The 13,411-nt window shown below is 26.8% G+C and overlaps 1 long non-coding RNA gene across 1 annotated transcript; it reads right to left on the reverse strand.

Moving 5' to 3' along the window:
- Positions 1–6,197: 6,197 nt before the first annotated feature.
- On the reverse strand, positions 6,198–8,657 carry LOC133788487 (uncharacterized). The gene is made up of 2 exons (XR_009873227.1): positions 8,558–8,657; positions 6,198–6,788 (listed from the first exon to the last, which is right to left on the reverse strand). It is a non-coding gene; the product is annotated as an uncharacterized LOC133788487 (long non-coding RNA).
- Positions 8,658–13,411: the final 4,754 nt, after the last annotated feature.

A 13,411-nucleotide genomic window follows, 5' to 3' on the forward strand; every position in this document is an offset into this window, starting at 1 on the left:
CTGTTTTCCTTAGAATGGCTGATGGTTGTCTGTATTTTTGGAAATTCTGTAAACCGTCTTTTAAACAATGTTTTTTTTTTGGGGATCCCATGTGTAAAACTGTTTAATTATATAAAATGTATCTTTTGAATCCAAAACCCTTTTAAACCCTAGCGCATTTATGGTTAGTAACACGTTTTTAACTAAATGACTTGATTAGCAAGTCCTGCACCTTTATAAGTACACAGTGTAGCAGTCTTGGCTATCCAGGGCGTTACATAAACTTTGTCAAACTGTATATTTTCTTTGGCTTAAGAAACTCAGTTGAATCTTGTTCTTCTGATCTTAAGTCCGAGATTTTCTTGATGAAGAGAAATGTCTAAGTGGAGTAGGTTATTAACAACATTTGAGGTCGAACCACTATAAATTTTTGGGTCGTTCATTGAATTTAGTTTTCTTATTCATTAATATCGTTTATATTGACTCAGTGTCGTTAACCAAATTGGTGGTCAACATATTGTTTAGTTAAAAGAATTTATTAAGATTGATCCGCTTTAAGAAAGTATATAAGAGGAATTTGAGATAATGACTGCTTATGTATTATCTACATGGTTAATAATGTAATTTAGAATATGGAATAATAGTATTCAATGTTAATCTTGAATGATTTTTGAAAATGGACAATTGACTCGTAACTTTTTCTTAAAATCATTGGGCCTTTAGATCTAGTTGATAGGCCACTTTTCACATCTAATGCATTGAGATTTCATCTTGGATTTCTAACCTCGAGCCCTATCAAGCAAGGGATTCTTCGTCGGATTCATTCAAGCCATTGCGCATAAACAATTGGTAGAACTCTGCAACTTGTTAGGAGTGGGTGCTTTCTTGTACGCTTTTCTCCCCCTATCCTTTAAAGCAAAGTGGAACCTTTTGAACAAGCTTTGGGTGGTAGAAATTTATCACTATAATTGCTTCATTAATTGTAACACTAACTTTTCTTTTCTTTTCTTTTTTTCATTTTTATTTAGCTATAAACATATATATTTTATAAATCCCTTTAATCAAACTTTTTTTCTTACTAAGTAGATAGATAACCATGAACTATCTCATATTTTTTTTTATATTTTTATTCTAAATTAATAAATATTAGTTAAAATATAAAAAAAAATTACTCACTTGTCAAAATAGTAAATTTATACTAGTTAAAAAAAGTATTCACATGTATTAAAATAATAAACTCACAAATATTTTATAATTTTATATTGATTTATATTTTTCTTCAATAAGCATATATTATATTTTTCTTTTAAATTAATACATATACATATTAATTAGTGAGATTATTATTTTAATGTGTGAGTAATTTTTTTTTAACTAATATAAATTTATTATTTTAACATGTGTGAATATTTTTTTAACTAATATATATTGATTTAAAAGAAAAATATAATATATGTTTATAATATGTTAATTTATAAAATATATGCTCATATATATAAATATATATATACTAAATACAAGCAACGTGCAATATGCACGTTTGCTTAGTTTTATTTATTAAATTTATTAATTATTTTTATTAAATTTATATTAATGTCATATAAATTTCAAATAAATATTTTATTTTAATTAAATAATTTATTTATTTTTGTTCAAGTTTATGTTTGTTCTAGTTTTTGAATTTGTGAGTGACAACAAAATATTATACATTATATGTTTAATGTAATATTAAATATTATACGTAAATTTTAAATTTAAGTTTCTTGCTATGTTTTAAAAAAAACAATTGTTACTAATTGACAGTAGATTATATTATATGTTTAATATGATATTATTCTTATAAGTGAATTTAAGTTTAATTAAATTTATTTAAGTTATAAAACTTATGATTTTATTATTTTTAAATAATTATCATTATAAAATATCTAAAAAATATTATATTTTAATTTTTTTAATTGTTTATTATTTTAAAATAATTATCATTGTAAAATATCTCAAAAATATTTTATTTTAATTTATTTAATTATTTAGTATTTTTAAATAATTATTATTGTAAAATATCTCAAAAATATCATATTTCAATTTTTTATTTTATTTAAGTTTAAGTGATGTTTACAAACTACTATTAAATATAAGAATATTTTGGTAAATATAAAAATATTCAATTAAAATTAACATTAAAAAAATAAAAAATCGTTCAAATAAAAAATTTCTGTAATCTACATATTTATTATATAGAAGAGATAGAGTTAAGTAAAAATGGGAAAAATAAAAAGTTGGATTAGTAGTTTTTTGTAAGGATGATACGATTAAAGAGTAATATATATAGTTATTTTTTAAATTATTAAAAAAAATAAAAGTAAGAAAATTATGTTTCTTGGCTGTGGACAAAAATAAAAAATGGGACAAATAATAACTAATATTGTAAATAAATGGGCGCACGTAGAGACAAATACAAAACACATGGGGTAAATAAATGACAACTCTTGAAAAAAGATAGGGGATGTAGGGTTATTTAATGAAATTTGTATGGCAGCCGAAATAAAGTTACTACTATTTTGGAATAAATTGATAAATAATTAAAAAGTTTGTTTGGTATATGGGGCCAGTAACGTAATTGATGTTCCCCACGAGCGAAAACAAATAGTGGCGTGAGCAATAAACTCGTTTGGAATAATAATTTAATTAAATTTATCCCAAGTTTGTATTTTCTTTAATTTATTTGTCTTTAATTAGATGATGTTGTTCTCAACTAGAGTGGTAATTTCTGTTCATGCGTCGATGCTCTTCTATTGTAAGAAAATACTGAGCTCAAATCTGACTAATTTAATAATTGTGCCGAAAATTAATACTTAAATTCAAACACGACATGTTTATAAAAAAGTTGATCTGAGATGATTCTTATAACTTATTTATATAAAAAATCATGTTAAATTTGAGTCCACCTATCAACAAATTAATATATTAATAATACATTTAACACATTTGTGATATATTTATAACATATTTATAACAAGTTTAATATAAATAAAGTAACCTATTTCTAAATTATACACTTATTTTAAATACAAAAATATAATAGATAAAATTATATAATTTGAAATCCATCATTAACTAGTTAATTTCGTGTTAAATATGTCTCAAACCGATTAACTTCGTACTCAACCCTGTATCTGTTTTTTTTTTTTTTTTTGGAACAAAAGTTCATTTAAAGCAAACGGGATCCACAAGGGGAAAATCCCTCCCCTACAATTGTCAACTGACTTAGCCAGTCCTAGCAAGCAGTAGTTGCTCCACAAAACTCAATTGTTCACGATTTACAAAATGAAAATAACAAGCTGTAAACGTCGACTTAAGACTAAGAATAGCATAAAAACTTTTGATAGTCTAGCAACCCCAGTTCTCACCAAATCAAAATATTCAAACTCAATTTCACTTTAATAATTTACAGTATTCACCTCTTCTTTTTTTATGGCAGTATTTATCTACACTTCAATTTTATTACCCAGTCACAAAATCAAACATTATTCCTAATACGAAAAAAAAAATTCTAGGAAAGGAACAGATTATAATACAACCGGGTGCACCAGCTTCTTTCTTTTTCTTAATAAAAAATTACAGAGAAAATTTACAGTACAACTCAACCGCTTTCCGGTATATACACCTCCAGAAAAGAAAAAAGAAAAAAAAAATCTAATTTTCCGACCTGGCCACCTTCCATCTCTCTCCTTGTTAAACAAAAAATGAAATAATAATAATAAATAAAATAATAGGTAGCAAAAGTCCTCATCTCGAAAGCCAAGAATCAAGAAACTTCAATGGCTTTGGGTGTTTGTTGCGCACTATAAAAGAAGCAGAAATAAGCTAATTAATCAGAAGAGTATATGAGCGTGCACCCAGATGGTGGCTACCAACTCGGAGCCAGAGAGACGACTGAGCTCAAGCCGAGCCCAGCCGCCTCAGCATCCTAAGTCACACAAACGGCTGAATTACCAAAAATGGCCTTGATGATTCTGATCTTTATCTGTCCGCGCTTCGGAGGAGGATTCGGCGTCGGCGTCGGCGTCGGCTTCGGTGGCGGCTGCTGTGTCGATTTGGGATCTGGGCTCACCATTTCTGGAATATAAAAAATATATAAAAAAAGAGAGATTCAAAGAAAATGATAGGGAAAGCTCTGGTGTGGTGAGTAATGGAGTAGTGTTAATGAGTAGAAATAATTTGAGATTACCTCGTTTTTATAGGCATGAGTTATGACTCGGTGAGTTTGGACTCAGTTTCAGTATCAGATGAGTATACGAGTTACTGACGTTACTTGATGAGCAAGATTTCAACAGTACCATCTATTTTATTTATTTATTTTAATTCGGCTTAATTAAAGAGTAATTGCCTGTTGGACATTACAATAAGAAAGGCCCGATCATATGCCTGTTTGTATTCTTTTGTGGTCCTTATGAGTTCTTAGCCGTTTGATCATTTTAATTTTGCTTTAGTATAGTTTGATCAAACGTTTCTCTCGTGGCTTTAATCAATGTTTAAAATAGAAACTTCTATTGGAATTATTTTAAATATTTAGCATATAAAACATTTTTTTTTGTTGGATTAAAAAATGATATGATTTTTTTTAAGATGTCATAAATCAATGTTCATCTATCTATCTACTTTCATCCGAAAAATTTGTGCTAAACACTTTGACATTTTTTGTTTGGGAAATTTTTATAAATATAAATTTTTTAATAATCCATTCAAATAAATATAGTTTTTCTATACGGGTAAATATTATTTTGAATTTTGTATTTTGCAAAAATTACTGATTGGACTTTGTATTTTGTTAAATAACAATTTGGATCTTGCATTTTGCAAAATAGAACAAAAGAGTATTCTGAACCAGATTTTGGTCAAATTTTTTTTTAATACGATCAAAATGCCCTTAATTTTATTAGTTAATTTAATAATCTCAAATAAAATATTATTGAATTAAAAATTAATAAAAAAATTGATATAAAATATAAAATGAATTAAAAATTAATAAAAAACTGATATAAAATTTAACAATGAATTTAAAATTAATAAAAAATGATATAAAATTTTAAATTTTATATGAGTTTTCTTTATTAATTTTTAATTCAATAATGTTTTATATGAGATTATTAAATTCACTAATTTATAAAATTAGGGGCATTTTGGTCATATTAAAAACAATTGACCAAAATTTGGTCGATGGTACTCTTTTGTTCCATTTTGCAAAATGAATGGTCCAAATTATCATTTAACGAAACACAAGGTCTAATCGTTAATTTTTGCAAAACACAGGGGCCAAAATAATATTTACATTTTCTATATTAATAATTTTTCCAAACATACATGTGTTTACATGATTTTTTATCAATTAACTTTTATAAATATTAGGTGTAAGCAACTTGCAATGCACGTTTGCTTATTTTTATTTAACAAAATTATTAATTATTTTTATAAAAGTTTTTATGATTGTCGTATATATTTTAAATAAATAAATAATTTGATATATAAAATAATAACATACATATTAAATGAAAAATTAAACCAAAACATTGTTTATGTTTTTTTTAAAATAATACGATAACATTTTAGAACTCAAACTTCCATATTTAAGGTACAAACATTCATGATATTATTCAAATCACTCATCAATGATTGGTGAAGAAAATTCTTTATTTTTTATAGAACATAAAAATTATTCTAATTTCTTATATAGTTACATAGTCATCCTGTTCGTACACATAATCTAATATTAAATATTATTATAATAATGATATTTTACCACATTTGAATTTATATTAATATAATTAATAAATATCTAATGATATTTTATAATATTTGAATTTATATTAATATAGGTAGCGTTTGGTAAAATTTTTGTTTTTGAACTTTTAAACACAAAAAATAGAAATGTCTTTTTATTTTTGTTTTTTTATTTATGAAAAATAAAAATACCTTTGGTAATTATTTTTGTTTCTTATTTTTTAAAACAAAAATAAAAATGTGTTTGATAACTTTTATTTTTATTTTTTGTTTATAAAACTAAAAAACAAAAAACATGTTTGGTAATTAATGTTTTTATTTTTTATTTTATAAACTTAAATATGAAGATATTTTTTGTGCTTATTATTTAGTAATTTAAAGATATTTTTTTAAAAAAAATTATTTATTCTATGTTTTCTCTTATAAATTTTCTCTTCACATTTTAAAATTATAAATATACAAATTTTTATTACAAAAACACCATTTTAAAAATCAATGGACACTTTTTTCATATCATTACTTCATCTAAAAACAATATTAAAACCATATGATAATGAGAGCCTATAATTGACTTTATTTTGGGTCAAGGAGTACTTAAGGAAAATCTAAGATTCTAAGCTCTAACCATAGAAGTTTCCTGACTTGATGGCATCCTCGTTTGCATCTCCAAGAGTTTCTTCTTTCAAGTACTTGTTTGACAATTGAACTCTCTTTACATTTTCTTGCTCTTCAACAAGCATGTTTCCATACCCAATAAGCTTTTCAAGAGTTATCTTTGGCTGCTCGTATGTTGGGGTCCATTCGAGTTCACAAGTCTCTTTTTGATGTTCTCCACACCAATCCCTCTTTTATGTTCATTTCTTGGGATGAGACTTGTATAGAAAGGTGGAACCATCAACATAAATATACCGAGTATGGATTGTACTTATATTGGATCTTACAGTGTATGCAAATTCACCAACCAAGATCATGATGCATTTCATTTGTTAGCTTCAATGACTTTAGGTGACAGTCTCCACCACCAGGAAACTCTGCAATAAGATGGTCTAAGAATTATTACTGATCATGTGGTTAAAATGTTATGCACGCCTGTATTATATAAGAATAGTCAAACGCCCAATGTGAACAAAAAAACAAAAATTACCCAAGCAGTAGGCATTCCATTTCTATGCCATAAAAAATGATAAAAAGAACCACATAGCCAGTGACAAGTCACACGTTCGTGTTCTCTTCTATCTCTTGTACCAATACAGTATGAAGAATCCATTATGTTGTATCATATAATTTTAATAAAAAAAAACAAGTTGTAATACATAAATAGTGCAAACATAATGACAAAAGTAGTAATAATGCATCCTTGAAACAAGTTTGCACCTATAAACCCTTTCAAAAAGAAGGATATCGAGAGGAAGAATCAATTTCGAAACTTAAAATATATGGCTTATAAAATATCAAGACTAAGATATAAGAGCTATTTTTAAATTTTACAAAAATGATTTACATAGAGATATAGCAACAGAGTGAAAATGAAGAACTCAAAACATCTACCCAACATTGCTCGTTTATCATTTCGTGATGCAGTACTTCGACGCATGTTTATCTTCGAATGCATGTTGTTTGCTTATGCTAAAATCATAGAAGATGAACCCAGTAACAATCATGGGGCATAGAGTATATTTGTCAAAGATTTTAAATGAAAACACAAAGTATGAATTAACATATGTTATATGGAATATAGAATAATATTCAACATTTTTCTTTCATTGAAAAAAAAATGCTCTTATATTAAAGATCCCGTGCCTTAATAAGAAGAGAGAATGTGACACACTTGAATGAAATGGTTGAAACTTGATGAAATCTCATAGAAATTAAAGTTATTTGAGGCAAGATCAAGTTCTTAAAGTTGTACCAAGCTGAAGAGGATGTTGTTAGAAAGCAATGGCCCTTGAAGAAAGCTGCTACCGAGGTCTGGGCCTATCACATGACCCATTTTAGAATTATGAGAATGAGAAGTGAAATTAAGTGAGACGGGACCAGAGAAAGCTAGTGTGATTTAGGATTTGAAGAGTAATGAGAATTTTATACGTAAATATTGGTGAGTTGTGCTCTGTAGTGTTGTTTTTGCTAAAGTAAGCTCTTGGAAGGCCTGCTTTGTCAAAGATTGAGATATGTAAATGATTGAATACTTTTCATCATTATTGATGAGATATAACTGAATCATTTGAAAGATAAACAAAAGAGATCAATTGTCCATTTTTTCAGCTTTATCCAAAACCCACCTCCGCAGAAGAAGAAAAGAAAAATCTTTTTGATTGAGCCTAATAGCAGAGAAATGTACTATTTCCCTCTTAAACTCATCTTCTCAAATCTCACTCGAGAATTATGTGGACATCAGCTATCAAATATCCATAAATACCCATCACAGAAATCATAAATACACAACACATAAACTCAAAAATTTCTAACGACAAAATATCATTAACATCCATATATCTAAATAACATATTAACATAGCCCTAACCTAATCATGTTGTCATAAAATTATTGCAAAATTCCAAAACCCATTACAAGAAGAGAGATTGAAATCATGTTGATAGAAAAATCGATTTAGAATGAGAGAAATAGAGAGAGAAGATGAAGAGAGACAACCATCAAGAGAAGAGGCCATGGATGAAGAGAGGCTCACATGGAGATAGAAAAATCCAAAATCCATTACAAGAAGAAAGATTGAAATCATGTTGATAGAAAAATCCATTTAGAATGAGAGAAATAGAGAGGGACAAGAGAAAGAAAGACTCACATCAAGAGAAGAGGTCATTGATGAAGAGAGGCTCACATGGAGGAAGATGAAAAGAGTAGTGGTAGCACAAAGAAGAAAAAAAGAAACGAAAACTGTTTAAAAAAATGAAAAGTGACAATTGTCTGTTTTCAAAATTTAATAAATTTTAATTAAAAATTTTAAACATAAAAAATAAAAGCAGAGTTACCCAACACACTTTATAACTTTGTTTTCAAATTTTTTAATCATTTAAGCAGAAAACTATTTAATAAATGGCTACGAAGTCATAATTAGTAAATATTTATTTTTAATTGATTTTAAAAGTATATTCTGCTAAATAAATATTTAAAATATTCTATTAAAGTTAATAAATAAAATCGTTACAATCAATAATTTCTGTTATCTACGTACTTTTTACATAGAAAAGACAATGCATTACTTATTTTCGTTAAATTACATTTATATGAGTAAATTGGTTTTGAAATTTTTTTAAGAAAAAGCACTACAAACATAAATAAAATAAAATTTTCTTATATTTTTTTAAGAATTATATGTTACAAATAAGAGATATTAGAATGTATATAGTAGATAACATGCTACGATGAATTACAATATTTTTTATTAGAATTCTCCACCAAGTCAAACATAGCCCACTAGATAAGATAATTCAGCATGACTTTGGAAAAAAAATATCGAACAGCTCGTAAAGAATGGGACCAGCAACACTAGAAACACGAACATAAAATAGGACACCGGCTACTACTATTATGTGGGACAATGGATAATACATGCATAATATACTCTCTTTTTTTTTTGGCGTGGAGGGTTTGAACAGATAGGTTTTGATGACGAAGGCCCATCACCCCACCCGTAGATGAAAAAATTCCACATTTTTTTAAAACTGAAGACAGTTGTCTAGGTTGATATATCTGGATTTTTGGATAAGGGCGGCCTAAAGCTATTTTACTTTCTAATATTAATTAATTCAATTTGCAAAATTGGACGACTTAACTTTGATCTCAACAAGGGTCTGTTGTTGTAACTTGTGATAGTATCTTTGTATTGTCAACAAAAATAAAAATATATAGTATTTTAATGAAGAAGAAAAAAAAAGTGCAGATATATCCAAATGCATGAATGATAATAATTAGTTTCACTTTTTACATTCCATGATTATTTGTGTTTTTTTTTGTTAATTTTAATATTGTTTTAATGACAACGTTGATAAATTCAAACAACTTTCACAAGAAGGTGACCAAAGTTTGAGATAAAACAAATACTATTCAATAATAAAATAATAATAATAATGAAACTCAGGAGTTTGCTTCTACTTGAAGCCAACAATTTCATATATAGTATCTCTCAAATCTTTCTTTTATTCCGAAAGAGAAATAGAAAAAAAGAAAGAAAAAAGAAGAGAATTCTATAGTTTTTTTTGGGATAATTGTGGCATAAGTATCCAATGTTTGAGTTTTGTACACGGCATAGACCCAATGTTTATTTTTAGTGGCAAAAGTACCCAAAATCAATAAAATTGTAATTCCGTCAACCTTCTCCATTAGGTTCCGTTTCGTGATGACTGGATCAACACGTGTCACTTCGTGATTGGTCCAACTCAATAATATATTAGGGATATTTGCGGCATAAGTACCCAATATTTGTGTTTTGTACGGGGCATAAGTACCCAATGTTTAAAAATAATTATGATTTGGACCAATAAAAACGTGACACGTGTCTGCCTAACGGAGTCTAACGGAGGAGATTGACAGAATTACAGTTTTACTAACTTTGGGTACTTTTGCCACTAAAAATAAATATTGGGTCTATGCCGCGTACAAAACCCAAATATTGGGTACTTATGCCACAATTATCCCTTTTTTTTCAATAAATATTTATTATATATATATAAATTAGGCCTCCGATAATTATAAAATTATAACAGAAATATTGTAATTATATTTTTAAAACAGGAACAACTTATTAAGCTTTATTGATATAATTTAACTAGATTAATACATACAGAAATATGTCATAAAAACGTGCTGTCTTGGGTTGTGATTACATTATAAATGTAACATTAATATAGCAAATTAGTAATTATTGTGGACTTAAATTATATGTAACATATCTAACTAATAAATAAATGAAAGGGTAGTCATAGTGACATAGTATATATACAAAAACATGGAGTCATGAGCCATTAATATAAGAAATAATTAATAATAATGGAATAAATCACATCTGAGATGGACCAAATAGGAATTAAGAAAGTGAAAAGTAATAAGTTAAAAAAATGTACTTACGTCATTCAAATAAAATAGAAAAAAGTAATCAATTACAGTCTAAGTTCAATAATTTAGTGAAAGAATTTGTCATCCTAACTGCATTACAGTACAGCATAATGAGGGTTTACATTAATTCTAGGGCTTAATTAGGATCACATATTTGCTATTTTATCACTTAACTTATGTTCTTATCCAATTTCCTCTTAACTAATAATAATCAGAACAAGTTTAGTGACGTACTTATCACAATCCAAATAAAAAAAATTATTATTTTCAAACCCAATATTCTTCCTTGTGTGACCAAATTTTGGATACGTCACTAAAATGAGCATATTTGTTTTGACTATAGCATATAATTTAAATGATGACATAAATTATATCAATATATAACAAAACTGAATAGGGTCGTTTGGGTACGGAAGTTTTAAGAATAAATATTTTAGCAAGTTTTTAAGTAAAACAAAAATAAGATATATAAATCAGGTGGCTTTGTCATTTCTGTTTTGAAGTCTTGTGGACCAATATGCCCAACCTCTGGTATGTTCTTTTATTTACTCATTATTAATTATTAAGATTATTTTATTACTTCATCAGTTGTTTCGTAGCGAAAATCCAAAACCGTTACTCTCGTTTTGGATAATAATACGCTGGAGAATTTAGCAGTAGATTATTTAAAGTTGAAATTACATCAAATATAGTTTTTTTTTATAAGTTTGATCAATATGAAAATTTTAATTTTGTGCTGGATTTTTTTAATTTTATTTTATATTTTTATGGGATTTTTTCTCTCTTCATATTTTGGTAATATTATTTTTGTTTACCATGTTTTTTTTTTTTTAAAAAAAAAGTAGTATGTAGTAACCGATTACTACTATAATTTTTTTCAATTCTTTTGTGAAGTGGTGGTAACTTATTACCATCATCAATTTTTTTTTAACTTTTTTAAAAATTGTTTTAGAGATGTGGTGGTAACCAGTTACTACTATCCCATTAACATGTTTTGCTAGTACTAATTAAATTTGAAATTTTAAAAAAAAATTTGCTACTTGACCTAAACTGATAATGATGGCATCGAAATAATAACTGATTATATAGTCAGATCTAGAAAAAAATAGATTTAAAAAAAATGATGATGATAACTGGTTACTTAAAAAAAAAAAAAAACTTAAAAAAATATAAAATGATCGTGGTAGTAGCTAGTTATTTAGTCAAGTCTTCAAAAAACATCGATCAATAGTCGACTATGATCACGAGCCTCCCTCTCACAACCTCTACTTGCTGTTGGCCTTTCAGATCTCTTTCTCTCTCTTTGATGCATTCGCGAATCTTCTCTCCTTGCTAGGAGAGCGCAGTGATTGAAGATAGTCATGCTACCATTGATTTTTTCAAATCAATTTTATTTTTTTTGCATATGGATCTGGTTTATTTTTTGTAAAAAAAATTATTTGCTTATTTGATATATATATATTTATATTGAGACTATTTTCGATATATGTATAAATGACTTTAAATATTTTACTGAACAATGGGGTTGCAAATTTGATTATTTATTTGTTCAAAGTTTTTTTCTTATTTCTTTGTTTTACTAGTTTTTTTTTTTGGAGGTGATGGAAAAGAAAAGTTACAGACTAACAACTTGTTTTATTTTATTTTGAAGAATTTATGTTTGTTTTAGTAATAATACGTGCACTCAAAATATGTACTCAAATATTACACATACTGATGTGACACTGTTTTTTAAAACATTGAGTCTAATTTTAATAAATGTGATTAACTAGGCTAAACTGTCATGTCACTGTGTAGTGTTTGGATGCATCTTTTGGGTGCACATATCATTACTCTTTTTATTTTCTGTAATTTTGATTTATAATTAGTCAAGAATTGGACTTTTAATATTTTATTATGCTATTAAGTTTCTTTTCCACTGCTTTCTAGCATTTGGATTAATTAGTATTTAGATATTTTGATTATAAATATGATATAATAGAGATCCAATACCTCAATCATGATATAGTGATTTATAAATTTAATATTTTCAAATTTAATGTCTATAAATATTATATATAGAAAAAAGTGGTCCACGTTTTGATATTTTTCATTAGCATATAAGATTTTTAACAGTTTATACTTTTAAAGTTTTATATTTTACTTAAAAATTGTCAAAAGAAATATATATATATATATATAGAGAGAGAGATGAGAATTCTCTTATAGATTTCATTTTAAGTCTTACCGGTAGTGCTCTCAGTATTCTTAACCTGTGACAGTTTTGGACGCAATTTTTTTATGACCGTGTATATTGTAGCTAGTTAGAGCATCTTGCAAATTTTTAGAAAATTCTGAATAGTTTACATTACTGAAAACTAGGTTCAAACATGTTATTGCATGCGTGACTAATTTTTTTTATGCGCGTAGAAAACAACATGTTTGAATCTAGTTTTCTATACTGTAAACTATTCGAAATTTTCTGAAAATTTGCAGGATGCTTTAAATAGCTACAATATATACGGTCATAAAAAAAAGTCGCGCCGAAAATTGTTCACGGGTCGAGAAACACTGAGAGCCCTACCGGTAGGGCTTAAAGTGAAGC

This window comes from Humulus lupulus, chromosome 7, assembly GCF_963169125.1.
Source record: "Humulus lupulus chromosome 7, drHumLupu1.1, whole genome shotgun sequence".
In the NCBI taxonomy this organism is placed as follows: domain Eukaryota; kingdom Viridiplantae; phylum Streptophyta; class Magnoliopsida; order Rosales; family Cannabaceae; genus Humulus; species Humulus lupulus.